The 15,941-nt window shown below is 35.4% G+C and overlaps 1 long non-coding RNA gene across 1 annotated transcript in view; it reads right to left on the bottom strand.

Moving 5' to 3' along the window:
• Positions 1-7,426: 7,426 nt before the first annotated feature.
• LOC122476122 overlaps positions 7,427-15,941 on the bottom strand; it is a 120,338-nt gene continuing 111,823 nt past the window's right edge. The window contains exon 4 of the long non-coding RNA XR_006295395.1: positions 7,427-9,316. This is a non-coding gene — a long non-coding RNA (uncharacterized LOC122476122). The remainder of the gene's footprint in view (positions 9,317-15,941) is intronic.

Genomic DNA, 15,941 nt, shown 5'->3' with positions numbered 1-15,941 from the left:
TAATTCAGGATGATCTTCTCAAGATACTTAATTTAATTATAGCTATCAAAATTAATTCCAAAATAATGTAAAATCACAGTTTCAAGGCATTAGTAGATAACCTTTTAAGGACCATCATTCAACCCGTTATCCTATTTCCTGGGGCTCCATTCCATGTGCAAGATATATCCATCCCATCCCAATATCCCCAGAGGTCTCAATTTATAAACTATAAATTATAAACTATAATTTTATTATATTAAGTTAAACATGTATATAATAATTTCTAGATCAACTGCATAAAAATAAAGCTATGTAAACAGCTATATACAAAAAATACTATGTATATATTAAAATTGAATACTAAAAGAATTTTATCTTACCTTTAAGAAGTCAAGAAAAGGGAAAAGATCAAAATACGGGAGAAAAAATGTGAAAAAATATTAAAATTAAGAATTTAATCCAACATATCAATAACTACATTGAATGAAAATGGTCTTAATATATCAACTTAAAGACCAAGATTGTCAAATTGGATGAAATGTTAAAATTCAATTATATGTGGTCCAAAAGAAAGTTACTTCAAATATAACAACACACATGTATTAAAATTAAAGTATAAAAAATGTATACTATGTAAACACTAATCAAAAAAGCTGGAATGGCTCTATTCATATCAGACAAAGTAGACTTAAAAGCAAAACTATACAATGCAAGAGAATAAGAGGAAAATTACACACTTATATATAAATCTATTAGACAAGGTAACATGACAATCTTAAATTTGGATGCACCAAACAAGGTTTCAAAACACATGAAGCACTAAACTGAAATAACTGAAAGTAAACATATTCACAATTATAGTTGAGGACTTCAACATCCCTTCAGGAACTGATAGAACCACTAGACAAAATCAGTGAGTGTTTTATACTCACTTCGGGATGTAATGTCTATAGCATTGACACAAAAATGATGTAGGGAGAGTCCCATTTATCTGTCCCACACAGATAAATGTAAGTGTGTACAATTATGTGTGTATATAAATGTCTGTATTCAGATAGAAAGATAAAGATGAAGTAAGGAAGGAAAGAAGGAAAAAAGAAAACTATAAAAGAAAGGTTTCTGAAAGCATAACTAGTAAAATATTAAAAACTCTTAAGTCTAGAAAGTAGCATAATATTCATTTCATTCTCTATAAATTTTTTATTAGTTGAACTTTTTTTCTCAACGTTTTTTTATTTATTTTTGGGACAGAGAGAGACAGAGCATGAACGGGGGAGGGGCAGAGAGAGAGGGAGACACAGAATCAGAAACAGGCTCCAGGCTCTGAGCCATCAGCCCAGAGCCTGACGCGGGGCTCGAACTCCCGGACCGCGAGATCGTGACCTGGCTGAAGTCGGACGCTTAACCGACTGCGCCACCCAGGTGCCCCTTATGATAATCATATATTTACATAAATTAAGAATGGAGAGTAATGCTATTTCCAATTTGAAATGTATGACTGCTGAATTACCCTCTGATGACATTATTTGATAATACCATTCAAGTGTTGAAAGTATTTTCCTATCTTAAATTTCGAATAATAATTATTTTTGCAAAGAAAACAAAAAAATTATACTAAATGAACCTTTGAATGAAAAGATATATATATCACTCATATATTGCTTTATTCTCCCTCCTTGGAAATACATTTATTGATACAAAATTTACCATATAAGTTAAGTGTAGTATCAAGTGTTTTTCTGTAAAGCATTTCATCCAATATGAAACATAATAATCTTTAAACAGTATAGCATGGTTATTTTAAGCACTGGGTGTTTTTTTTTTCCTTGTTTCTACTTTTGTCAATTTCTACAGAAATGAAAGTTAAAAGTTATTCAGTTTCTGAAAAGTTTGTTTTACTGTTGCCCATGATCACTGAACTAGAATGCACGTTTGATTATCAATGAAGATAATGTCTATTGAATAATTAAAGGATATTAATCATGTCTTATGGACAAAAATGACTTGTTAGATCACAGGCCAAAAAGAGAAGGTAAAATACTAATTACACATAGGATATTTACATTATTAAACAGCTTAAGAATTTCCAAGAGATAATCATGTTTGCAAATAAGTCCAGTTAAGACCATTGTATGGCAGATACCATTTTTTTTAAAATAAGTACTTTTTATATTGAAATTTTATAAGATTTTCTCCCGAGTTAAAGTCGATCACGACGACATGGCTCATGTAACTATTATGAAAATCAAGACAAGGATTGTTCCATCACCTCAAATATCCCATATGCTACTATTTATAACCATAGAAACCCATCCCTTTCTTCAGACATGGCAACCACTAAAATGTCATGATTGATAGACTCTAATAAGTTTTGTATATATAAAATAAAAAAATTAGAGCAATACTAAATGAGTGATACACTCAAAAACGCTATAGATAAATATAATTCTAAAAAAAAAACATTTAAGCAATCCACTCTAAGGCAAAAAAAAATAGTAAGAAATGAACACAGAGAGAACTAAGGAAAAGCAGAAACAAAAAATATAAAAGCACACTTCAGCCCTAATATGTCACTAATTAAATTAAATGCAAATGGTCTAAATACATCATCTAAAAGAGACTGATTGTCAGAGTGGGTAAAAAACAACGATTAACCAACTTCATACTATTTGTAAGAAACTCATTTCAGTATATAACAGTAGAGGTAAATTGAAAATAAACAGGTATAAAGAGATACATTACACGTATACTACCAAAAGAAAACATGAGTGGCCATAATATTACCAGATAAACTGCAGAGCATAGAGAATTACCAGGAACAGAAAGTAGCATTACATACTGGTAAAAATAAGTCAATCAACTAAGAAGACATCGTGATCCTAAACATGTAAACATCAACCAGAAAATTTCAAAGCACTTAAAGCAAAAACCGAAAGAACTGAAAGAAGACATTTTTAAAATCCACAATTATGGTTAAGAACATCAAATCATCTCACTCAGGAATTACTTAATAGAATATCAACAAGAATATAAAAGAGTTGGACAACACTGCTAGCCAAGAGGATCTAACTTACATTTGTAGAACACTTAGCCCACCAATAGCAGAATTCAGTCTAGAAGTTCCACTGAAACAACTAATAAGATAGATCGCATCATGAATTCCAAAACACCACAGAAAACTTAAAAGAGTTGAAAACATACAGACTATAAATCTGAATATAATGAAATCAACTAAGCCATCAATAATAGAAGGGTAATGGAAAAATCTCCAAACACCTGGAAATTTAACAATAGACTTCTAAGTAATCTTTGGACCAAAGAGAAAGACTCAGTAGAAATGAAAGAAAAATTTAACTCAATAAAAATTTTAAAAAGTACAACCTGTCAAAATTAGTGATATGTAGTTACTGCAGTGCTGAGAAATGTATAGCACTGAATGTTTAAATTAGAAAGTAACAATGATATCAAATCAAGAATATAAGCTTCTACCTCTAAAAGCTAGGAAAAGAAGAGCAAGGCAAACCCATAGCAAGCATAAGAAAGGAAATAAGATAAATCAATAAAATTGAGAACAGAAAAATAAGAGTAAAAATTAATTAACTCAAATGGATCATGAGTCCAAATGGAAAAAATTGGCGAATGGGTAAAATGCAATTCATCCATACAATAAAATATTCCTCAGTGAAAAAAGAAACAACTACTAATAAATGGTACACTTATGATGGATCTCAATGGCCTTGCACTGAATGAACAAGCCAGTCTCAACATGTTACATATTGTTAAGATTTTTATACAGCATTCTTAAAATAACAAAATTAAATTACAGAGAACAGAGCAGTGATTCCTACCTAGGGTTAGGAGTATGATTATAAATGGGGAGGATAGGTGGGGCAGAGTGTCTTTGGTGAGGTAGAACCATTCTACATATTAGGTGTGAAGTTTATTATACAAACATTAACATATAAATCTAAACATATTTTAAAAGTTCATAGAATTCCTACACCAAAAGAGGCGCATGTCAACATTACTGAAATCTGAACAAAGTCTAAAGTTTATTTGATTGTATTGATCTAATGTCAATTCCTGGTTCTGGTAATTGTGCTAAGGTTATGTAAGATCTTTATCATTGGAGAAGTTGAGTAAAAAATACACAGGAACTCTCCGAACTGTTTTCTTCAACTTTTCAAAATAAAAATGATTCAACACACACACACACACACACACACACACACACCCCACCCATATGTGTGGATGCAAAGACCCACACACAAAATACTATATGCAGATGAAGGCAGATACTGGGATGATGCTTCTAGAAGCCAAAGATTATGAATCCCAAAGACTGTCAGCACACTACCAGAAAATAGGTGAGAGGCATGGAAAAGATTCTCTTTCACACCCCTCAGAAAGAAACAATTCTGCTGACACCTTGGCCTTGGACTTCTAGTCTCCAGAACTGGGAGACGATAAGTTTTCATTGTTCAAGCCACCCAGTTTGTGGTAATTTGTTAAGGCAGCCATAGCAAACTAATACAGACTGAATGAGACGTTTAGAATTTTAGAGTATATACCATATATTCCATGCAAAAAAAAACAAAAACCAAAAAACAACCTACACATGTATTTTCTGGTGATGGTAAAACAGAAAATCTTTTAATGATCTGTCTTTGTTTGGGCTACTGTATCAAAATACCATAGACTGGGTGGCTTACCCAACAGAAATGCATTTTCTCACAGTTTCAGTAGCAGGAAATCTGAAATCAGTGCCAACATGCTCAGGTTTTGGTGAAAGCTCTTCCTGGCTCTCAGATGATCACCTTCTTGATGTGTCTTCATGTGGCAGAGAGACCGAGAGAGAGCGGGACAGAGTGCATTCATATATCTTTTCATCATGACACTGATCTCAACATGAGGGTCCCAACCTCATGATCTCCATCTAAACCTGATTATCTCCCAGAGACCCCATCACCATATACCCTTACATTGTGGTTAGGACTTCAACATATGAATTTTGGTGGAATCCAAATATTCTGTGCATGGCAGGTCTAATAGGCACAATTGAGTTGAACAGGACTATGTAGAATATTGGAAGACTAAGCAACCGTTTATTAAACTGAAAGAATTTACTCAGCACCACATTAATCCCCAAGGAGATTTTAACAATGTGTGACAGCCATAAACTTGATTCGATCCTTGCTGCCAGGCCAGAATTAATTGGCTCTCATATCTCAACTACCTTCTCAAATATATGTCCTATTATTTAAAGTCCTGAAGCAGTTGACCTTTCCAGCCCTCAAGGCCTTTTCTTTCTTACTCTGTTCTCTCTTATTCCCGGAAATTCTTCCCTGAGCTCATCTTTTTCATGTAAAATCTTGACAAAAGTAGTCAAAAGCATCCAACACACACCACTAATGTCCACTTGTTACGTGATCTACTCCCTGAGTTACTGCTGGACAGTTTTACCGGATGTTTTGTCGCTATGTACCACACTCACCATTTTGCCAGCACTATTCTCCATCTACTACGGAGATAGCACATATTTAGAAATTTGTTAGAATAGGACCATAACTCTACCTACCAATGTTCATTCATATCAGTCAGCATAGGCTAAATTCTGCTGTGATAATATAACTCCCAAATCTTGGTGGCTTAACAATAACAACAAAAAGTTTAGTCTCGCACCTACTATATACAAAATGTAGTTGAGGTAAGGGTCTCAGCTTCCGACACTCACGGGCTGTGGCTAATAGAGGCCATTCTGTACCTGTAACATCTGGGACACTACATCTACTCAGGACAGTTTTTAAAGTCACCGTTAGATCCTAGAGCAAACACAAATCATATTCGGCATTTGTTTTCTATTTTCCACAGCACGAAGTAAATACTGGAGAGAATCACTGCTTGATTTAGCAATAAGAAAATAAAAATAAAATAAAAGATAAACGTTGAAATCACTCCCTCCCAAAATGAAATCTATACTTAAGTTGCTTATATAGTATTAGATGAAAATAATTGCCTACATTTTTCCAAGAGAGAGTGGAAACTTTACTGTTCCTATTTTTTCTGCTTTATTTAGACTAAATAAATATATTTAAAAAGTTTGTCATCAGTGGATAATAAAACCACACATTGATCATCTGTTATTTCCTGATATTACATACTATATAGATGCCCACAGGAATTATTCATATATGAAGGAAATAGAGGAGTATTACAACATGACTTCATAAGAGGAATAAAAAGAGAAATATATATAATATTCTCAAATTTCTAAAGACCTTAAATTATTACAAGTTCTGCTTGGTTTCTTAAGAAAATGGAGTACCTAGGGGCGCCTGGGTGGCGCAGTCGGTTGGGCATCCGACTTCAGCCAGGTCACGATCTCGCGATCCGTGAGTTCGAGCCCCGCGTCGGGCTCTGGGCTGATGGCTGAGAGCCTGGAGCCTGTTTCCGATTCTGTGTCTCCCTCTCTCTCTGCCCCTCCCCCATTCATGCTCTGTCTCTCTCTGTCCCAAAAATAAATAAATGTTGAAAAAAAAGAAAATGGAGTACCTATAGAAAGTATGTACTTAATCTGTAATTTCAGGTATGGTTAAACTTAAGGAAAAAATCACTAAGTAAATAAGGGTTATCCTTGAATCATCTTTTCTCATTTTCCTTTGCTGAATACTCTTCTCTCTTTCTGCCCCATCTGTCTAGATTTCCCAGAACTATGACTGCTTGTCCCAGATATAATGTTAGGTATTACTTCCCTGTAGTAAACTGTTGTTAACTTTCTTTCTTTCTTTTTTTAAATTTTATTTATTTTTGAGAGAGGAAGAGAGAGTGCGAAAGTGGGGGAGGAGCAGAGAAAGAGGGAGACTGAGGATCTGAAGCAGGCTCTGTGCTGGAAGCTCGGAACCCAATGCAGGGCTCGAACTCTTGGACCGTGAGATTATGACCTGAGCGGAAACCAAGAAACGTTCACTTAATGGATGGAGCCCCCCAGGCACTCCCACTGTTAACTTTCATTACTTCCACCAAAATATGCCCAGAAAAAAATTCATAAAATAAAAAAAATATTCATCACATAAATCCGTAAGAATGCAAACAATGACAATGTGATGGCTGTGGAGTTGTTTATGTATTAATTTAAGCAAAGACATTCTTATTATTAGAAGAAAATAAGTCATACACAAAATAAATAAATATATAAATAAGGTCTCTTAACCCAAATAAATCATCAGGAATTATGTGTAGAAAAGTAGGGCAGGCAATTTTGTCCAAGAAAGGCAGATGATAAGGAAACTGACTTTATTAAATACATATGTTTCAAATCCTGTGTTATGCTACTTTTATATAGATTCTCTCAATTCTGTATAGACATTGTCACCAAATAATAAAAGGGTAAGTAGAAGATTCGAAGTTTGTGTAACATAATTAACAGAGCTAACAAGTTGTATCAGTTGAAAAGTTTTTAAGCTTTTATTTCTATTTTGTCATGCTATCATTCAACTCCTTTAAAATCATGTTATATAGACAATTAAATAGAGGGCATTTTAGAGCAAGTAACCCAAGATTATATGTAGCAATACCCTCTTAAAACTCCAGCTAGTAGGAAAAATATTTTCATATAAAAATTCACATAAGAAAAGCTGAGAAAACATTGTATTCGTTTTCTGTTGCTGTACCAAATTACTAAGCATTTCATCACTTAAAACAACATGAATTTATTTTTCACAGTTTTGTAGATCAGAAGTCCCATGTCCTCAGCTGGTCTCTCTGCTCATGTCTGACAAGGCCAAAATCAAGGTTTCGCCAGAGCTGTATTCCTCTCTGGAGATCCAAGGGGAAAATCTGTTTCCAGTCTCATTCAAGTTGTTGGCATGCAGCATAGGTCCTGTTTACTTGCTGGCTGTCACCCCAGCCCCACCTTAACTCCCAGAGGCCTCCTTCCTGGTAATGGTATATCTCAAAGCCAGCAAGAACAGGTGGAATACTTCTCACAATGTTATATCTCTTCTGCCTCCGGTTCCTCTGAGGCATCTCTCTCTAATCTCAGCAGGGAAAGTGTGTGACTTTCAAGGGCTCCTGTGATTAGACTGGGGCCACCAGATAGCTAAGATAAGTCAACCCATCTCAAATCCCATTGTCTTAATCGCATCCGTGAAGTCCTTTTTTGACATATTACATGCAGTAGTCCTCCCCTTTCCACAATTTCAGTTACCCCATCAACCCTGGTCAGGAAGGAGATGATACTTGTGATGTGTTGTCAGAAGGTCAATAGTAGCTTAATGTTACCACACAATGCCAACATCATTTACCCTGCTTCATCTCATCATGGAGACATTTTATCATCACACATCATGACAAGAATAAGAAGGGGGAGTGAAGTACCTTAAGACATTTTGAAAGAGACCATATTCACTTAACTTTTATTAGTGCTATTTTTATGATTATTCTATTTTATTATTATTATTGTTAATCTCTTACTATGCCCAATTTATAAAGCAAACTTTATCACATGTGTGTATGTATAGGAAAAAACATAGTATATATATTGTTCAGTGGTATATACATAGTGTTTTCTGACAGGTACTATCAGTGGTTTCAGGCCTCCACTGGGGGTCTTGGAATGTATGTTCTGTCCATAAGGGGTATTATTCAGTCAAACAGAAACAATTTCATTAACAATCTAAAAGTCATAAAGTGGGAACAGGGAGGTTTTTTCACACTGAAAATAAAAAGCCATCATTTAGAATTACTTCAGTCCTCTCTTGGGGCACCTGGGTGGCTCAGTTGGTTAAGCATCTGACTTTGGCTCAGGTAATGATCTCACGATTCTTGAGTTCGAGCCCCTCGTCAGGCTCTGTGCTGACAGCTCTGAGCCTGGAGCCGACTTCAGATTCTGTGTCCCCCTCCCTTACTCACTCTCTGCCTCAAAAATAAACATTTAAAAAAAAGGATTATTTCAGTCCCTTCTGGATAATAACATAACATACTATTCTTGTTATCTTTGGATGATTCTTTTGAATTAGTTGTGATTACAACCTGAACTTATATAAGTGAATTCAAAAATAGTTTGGCAATTGCTAAAAATATTCAAAACAGACTTGGCTATATATTATTGCAATGAGTTCTTTAATTTGCTAATTTAAGGTCTGTGTCACAAATATTATAGAAGTTACTTTCTTTTCCTTCCAAATGTTTTAGCCCTGATTTTCCATCCAACCATTTAAAAGGTAACAATTTGATTAGCAGTGTATTATGATTTCATTAAATGTAAATATTAAACATAATTTCTTTTCAGTCTGCTTGAGAGATGCATATGTCATGAAAGTTATCCATCTTCATTCTATAAATAAAACAGAATAGCACAACTATAATAGAATAAATGCCAGAAGATGTTGCTTTCAAAAACAGTAGATTACTAATTGACCTTTTCTGCATTTACCATACTCTTTATCATTTCAGCAGTTAGCTATCTTTCTGACAAGTGAATTCCTTAAAAATGTGTATGACATTTAACTGGATAGAGTTATTTGTCATTGAATAATTTAATGTCATTTCTTATTGCTTCAATTTAAATGGTTGATCTAATTTTTATTTGCAATGTACCATTTAGATGACTCATATTATATTGGTTAATGTCTAAATACTTTAAAAATTTAGATGAATGTGCTTTTCACTTGTCAACATAATCAAATGGGGCATATGGGATTTAAATTAAACAGTTGATTATATCCCATGATAGAATCCATTTACTTTATCCTCTCCCTTCCATTCTGCTTATTCACATCTCCTCTACATCTTTTCAAGAGTCTATTTTATGTCTCCAGATCTACAATAATCTCATGAAATCATCATAGCTCCGTGATTGATGAGCTCCTTGCATTAACATCCCCGTTTTCTTCTTTTCTTTATTCTAAGGTCCAGGGTGTATGTTTACCTTCTCCTTTGATCTTCTGAATTCAAATTACACCTCCTTTCCTAGATTGCACTGAAAATTAATTTCAGTCTTCTTCATAAAAGCCTTACATAACGCTTTCTTTTTTATTACTTGCTTGCTACAATATTTGTGGTTCATTAACACTTATACCTATTAATAGGTCACCTATTTATATCTATTGGCTTCTAGCAACATTAACTTCAATACTTTTTAGTAGTTTTTCATATACTTTTCTGAAGATAACATGTATTTTATCACCTTTCTGATGTATATTCCATTAAATACAGTTTTGAAAATTGTAGATAAATTGCCACTGTACTGAATGAGAGAGATAAAGAAAGAGCGGAACTACTAAATAAATCTGATTAATCAGTTTTGTCCTACACAGAGAGTGATGTGGTGAATTACGTCTCTACTAAATGTGATACTAATTCATTTATTTCCTCTTTCCTACTTTGCTTGCATCTAATAACATTCAGGCTAAATATAATCTGTCATGGCTCCATTACATTCGTCTTGGAAGATTGGCTTTCCCTGGCCACTTACTACAACACATCATTGGTTGCTAACATGAGCTTTGTCTTCAATTCCCAAAGCTGACCTTCCATTTTGTCTTTCCTCAGTCTTCAGCCCATCTCTTAGTCTACGGCACAAATAATCATATCCTACATTCAGGAAGAATTTTATTCTGGTTTCTCCTCAGAATCTCTGTCGTTCAGCCTCTCATTTCTTTCTTTATATCAGTGAGGCTATATAGTCACATTTATTGAGAAAAATATTATTTTATAGGGCCTTATCTTCTTCTATAAAGGAATGGAAGTGGCTTGCACAAAAAATGTAAGTGTTTTATAAACCACAGATGCAAACAAATAGAAGTAGTCAGTTGGCTCACAGGGAAGATAAATTGCTAAGGTCAAGTTGCAAATTTATTTCTGATTTCCTGGAAGTCCATAGAAAAGAGTATATTCTATTAATTAGTAGCTATATAGTATAGTGGTTAAAAGTACACATTTGGTTTCCCAAAAATGTTCACTGATAGCCAATAAAGTTTTATCTTTTGTGTCATTAAAAACTCATGGTTGGGGCGCCTGGATGGCGCAGTCGGTTAAGCATCTGACTTCAGCCAGGTCACGATCTCGCGGTCCGTGAGTTCGAGCCCCGCGTCGGGCTCTGGGCTGATGGCTCAGAGCCTGGAGCCTGTTTCCGATTCTGTGTCTCCCTCTCTCTCTGCCCCTCCCCCGTTCATGATCTGTCTCTCTCTGTCCCAAAAATAAATAAAAAAACGTTGAAAAAAAAAATAAAAAAAAAAAACAAAACCAAAAAAAACAAAAATTCATGGACTTCGGTGGTGCCTGGGTGGCTCAGTCAGTTAAGCATCCAACTTTTTTTTTTTTTTTTTTTTTTTTTTTTTTTTTTTAGTATACTTGCTGCCGAAGCGAGCACAAGCGTCCAACTCTTGATATCTGCTCAGGTCATGATCTCATCGGGAGATCATGAGTTAGAGCTCTGCATCAACCTGTGTTTTGAACGTGGAACCTGCTTAAAAGTCTCTCTCTCCCTCGTCCTCTCCCTCTCTCGCGCTCTCTCACTTTCTCTCTTAAAAAAAAAAAAACCCTCATGGACTTTGTATATATGATTGGGTAAAATCCATTTCAGTAATTATTCATTTTTATTTTGCTATAATTATCCCATTTTAGGCTGGCAGGAATAACATAAAATTTGGCATTTCTTTATCTTTCCTTGGTAATTGGGGTTTTCTTTGCAAATTTTTGTGTCACATTTTGTTTTCTTTTTTGTAGACTCTCTTCACACATTAGGAATATTCAATCTTTTTGTACAATATGGACATATATTTTTCAGTTTATCAATTTTTACTTTTGCTTTTGTGTACTTTTCTTAGAATGTCATTTCCTGTAGTAATGCCTTTTAGCTTCTATATTGTCAAATTTATCCATCTTTTCTTTAATTCCTTTAGGGGGGATAAAATTATGGGTAGAAAAATTCTCCCTACTCTTAATAAAAGTTGTAAAAACTTTCACTTTGTTATTATTATTTTAATACTTATATATTTGTTTTTAAAACCCTGACCCATTTGAAATTTATCTCAACAGATTTGGTGAGTAATGTATACTATTTTATTTTTACCACGTGGCTACTTACTGCTTTCAAGACTATTTATTAGTGAAGCATTGGTCATAGCACCAGTTAGATAATAAGATCTAATAGGGTCTGAAACCTTTCTTAAAGGATGCACATATTTCTCTGAGTTGAGAACAATACATGAGATCAATTAACCTTTAGTTGGAATACATAGGTCTGGGAACCAAGAGGTAGACAAAATAGTTCTCCCAACCTATACTCAAAGACCCTTCACATTCATTTTTCCCTTGTTTTTAATTAAAAGTCTTTTAGTTTAGAGAGCTAGTCTAAGGGAGTGGTGTTTCTGTCCAGGTATACAATAGTTGTTCCATTTAGCTGCAAGTTAAGAGTGCCATCTAGTCATTTGGGCCCTTTGAGTCTCTGAGCCAAGGGTCAGAGAAGAGTTTGCTCTACTGGCTTGGGTGATCGATCCTTACTATCAAGAGGAGTTAGCGTTTCTGCTACATAATGGGGGGAAAGACATGTGTGAATTCTAGAGAATTCTTTAGGGTATCTTTTGGGATCTTATATCCAAGGTTAAAGTTGGTGAAAAGCTACATCAACTTAATACAGGCAGGAGTACTGAAGCCCAACCTTTTCAGGGATAATGTTTTTGACTTACCCTATCAAGCACAGATACCTGAGTTGACCTTTTAGATGAAAATAAAGGAAACTGTAATGGTCAGTGAAAGGAGGAAGACATAAATAATCATGGTAAGATTAGAAGAGCCTCTGCAATGTACAAGCCCCAGGGCCCTATTCAGGCACCACTCACACTGAACTCATATAAAAGGCACATACTTGGAGCACAAAACTAGTCATAGAACATAGTGTCAAAGGAAACTCCTAAACTATGATTTCACAACTTTTTTTAACATATATTTATTTTTGAGACAGAGAGAGACAGAGCATGAACGGGGGAGGGGCAGAGAGAGAGGGGGACACAGAATCGGAAGCAGGCTCCAGGCTCTAAGCCATCAGCCCAGAGCCCGACACGGGGCTCGAACTCACGGACCGTGAGATCATGACCCGGGCTGAAGTCAGACGCTTAACCAACTGAGCCACCCAGGCGCCCCATGATTTCACAACTTAAAAAGACTGTGATGGGGAACTTGGGTGGCTCAGTCGGTTGAGCGTTCGACTTCAGCTCAGGTCATGACCTCACAGTTCGTGTGTTTGAGCCCCACGTCAGGCTCTGTGCTGACAGATCAGAGTCTGGAGGCTGCTTCGGATTCTGTGTCTCCCTCTGTCTGCTCCTCCCCCACTCATGTTCTGTCTCTCTCTCAAAAATAAGTAAACATTAAAAATTTTTAAAAAGGACTATGATAACGACACACTTATTTCCTTTGTTCAATATGCCATGGCGGTGGCAATAAAATTTAAATTTATAAGCTACAAGACATCAGGTTGAAATTGTACCTGAACCAGAGGAAGAATGATCATCACCACATGATAAATGCATCTTTTGTAGGAGAGATGGTTGCACTATGTTAGGTAGGAGTATGTTAGTTATTCTTGCCATTTCTGCTGCCTCTGAAGTCTGTTTGTGGAGCTCACTAATGGGTAAATTGGGGCAGAACCTGGGGAATGTTTCCTTCAAAGACAACTCCAACTCCCAGTAAATATGCCTTCCAGCATTGCAAATTCTGGAATGCTCGTCACTATTTTTCCCCGATTCACATGCATCCAGGATCCTGGATATAATTCAGATTCCACAAATCAGGTACTCTTGTAGGGCATTTGGCTATGAAACACGGTGAAGCATGAGAACAGGATGTGAAGCATTGCTTTGCTGGCAAGGATGGTGGTAGAAGTGGCATGGTTTGCTCTCAACACATGTCAGGAGATTTCACACCTTCCTGCAGGGGTTGTGAAAGCTTTAACCACCTTACAGGGGAAGAGTGACACTGGCGCCTAAAAGCTATTTCTAGAAGCACAGGCTGTAGTCTACTATTCTGGCCTTCCAACAATTTCATGAGAGACCTAATATGTGACAATAAGTACTTGTAAACTTAAACTACTAATTGCAATTTCTGGTGTGTGCAACTAAATCCGAAGTGAAACTGATAATATTCTTATGAAATTTATACAGCCCTTGCTAAAACCAATTTCTTACAGAGATACTGTACCAAGCTTTGCAATTAAGCAAAGAAAGGAAATATCACCTATTGAATTCTAATTTTCAAAAAATAATAAAATATTGTAACTCTTAGTAACTGGTATCTATAAAGAACTGCAATATTCAATAGATGCCCATTGAAACAGTGCCATATTCACAATAAAAAATATTTTTATCAAAGCAAAGAATGATTATTTATATGGCATATTATTGTTATTTTTCTAGGTGTAATATACTGAATAAGGCTATGCAGCAAGATTTTTGTTATAACTTATTAGTGTCCTTTTTTCTTTCCCAAGGTCTTATGTTTACTCATTTCCCAAGCGGTCCCTAATTACTTGTTTCTCCCTCCGATTCCTAGTAGATATAACAGTTGATTGTATTATGACAACCTGGATAAACCTTGAGGGAATTATGCTAAGTGAAAAAAGTCCAACAGTGAAAGAACAAATACTGTATGTTTTCACTTATATGTGTAACTTGAACAAAAACAAAAACAAACCCAAGTGCATAGATGTAGAGAACAGATTGGTGGTTGCCTGGGGGGGAGGTGGAGATGGGTAAAATGACTAAGGGGGTCAAAAGGTGCAAACTTTCAGGTGTAAGATAATATGCCTTGGATACGTAATGTACAGCATGATGACTATAGTTAATAATACTGTATTGCATATTTGAAAGTTGCTAAGAGAGCAGAAAAGTTCCCATAAGAAAAAAATTCTGTGTGTATGGTGACAGATGTTAACCAGACTCATCGTGATGATTATTTCACAATATAGACGAATATCAAGTCATTATCTTGTACATGTGAAACTCATATAATGTTGTATGTCAATTATACCTCAATAAAAATAAAATAAAATAAAATAAAAACTTGGTTGTAAATTTGTACTATTTTCCCCTTAACTGTTATTTTATGAATTAGATTTTCCAAATGTAAAAAGCAAAATATTCTTATAAGGAAACACAAGATCAAGGAAACAAATGTCTCCTAAAATCATAGATCTTTGCCAGGTATTTATAATATGTTCTTTGTGCAAGGGGAACATTTTATACAGGCTGTAAAATGGTATTGTATATTAAAGACAACAACAACAACAAATACTTATTTGGGGGGAAATTGTTCATGCTTCCCAGAGATGATATTCAGACTCTATTCACGAGCACTAGCATTTATCCTAGGTACTAAGTGTTATATAAGTTATTATTTTGAATATTACCTTAATCTTTTCCAGCTATAACAGAACCTATCTGTTCCAGGACTGAATAAAACTCATTTAAAATGCAGACAGGATGGGGCACCTGGGTGGTTCAGTCGGTTAAGCCTCGGACTTCGGCTCAGGTCATGATCTCGCAGTTCGAGATCCACATCAGGCCCTGTGCCGACAGCTCACAGCCTGGAGCCTGCTTCGGATTGTATGTCTCCATCTCTCTCTGCCCCTTCCTCACTTGTTCTCTCTCTGTCTCTGTCTCTCTCTCTCTCTCAATAAAATAAACATTAATTTTTTTTAATAAAATGTGGACAGGAGGCCAGAAGGAGGAGCTCTCCCATCCTACCACTCTTGGTCAATTGCCAACTCCAAAAGGAAGAAACCTATTTTATTACTTCAGCAGGAAGAGGATAAAATTTCTCCTTGCCCAATAGGCTCAACCAATAAGAAAACACTGCAACTGAGCCAATGAGAAACTATCACCACCCTAACCTCTCATTTTCCTCCAATGGACTTTGTTCAAAGCAGCTCCTTCCAATCTCCTCCTTTTCTCTATAAAGCAGCA

The sequence above is a fragment of the Prionailurus bengalensis genome, chromosome B1 (assembly GCF_016509475.1).
Source record: "Prionailurus bengalensis isolate Pbe53 chromosome B1, Fcat_Pben_1.1_paternal_pri, whole genome shotgun sequence".
In the NCBI taxonomy this organism is placed as follows: Eukaryota; Metazoa; Chordata; class Mammalia; order Carnivora; family Felidae; genus Prionailurus; species Prionailurus bengalensis.
The sequence above is the reverse complement of the archived record's forward strand: the minus strand, read 5'-3'. Positions and strand labels throughout refer to the sequence as shown.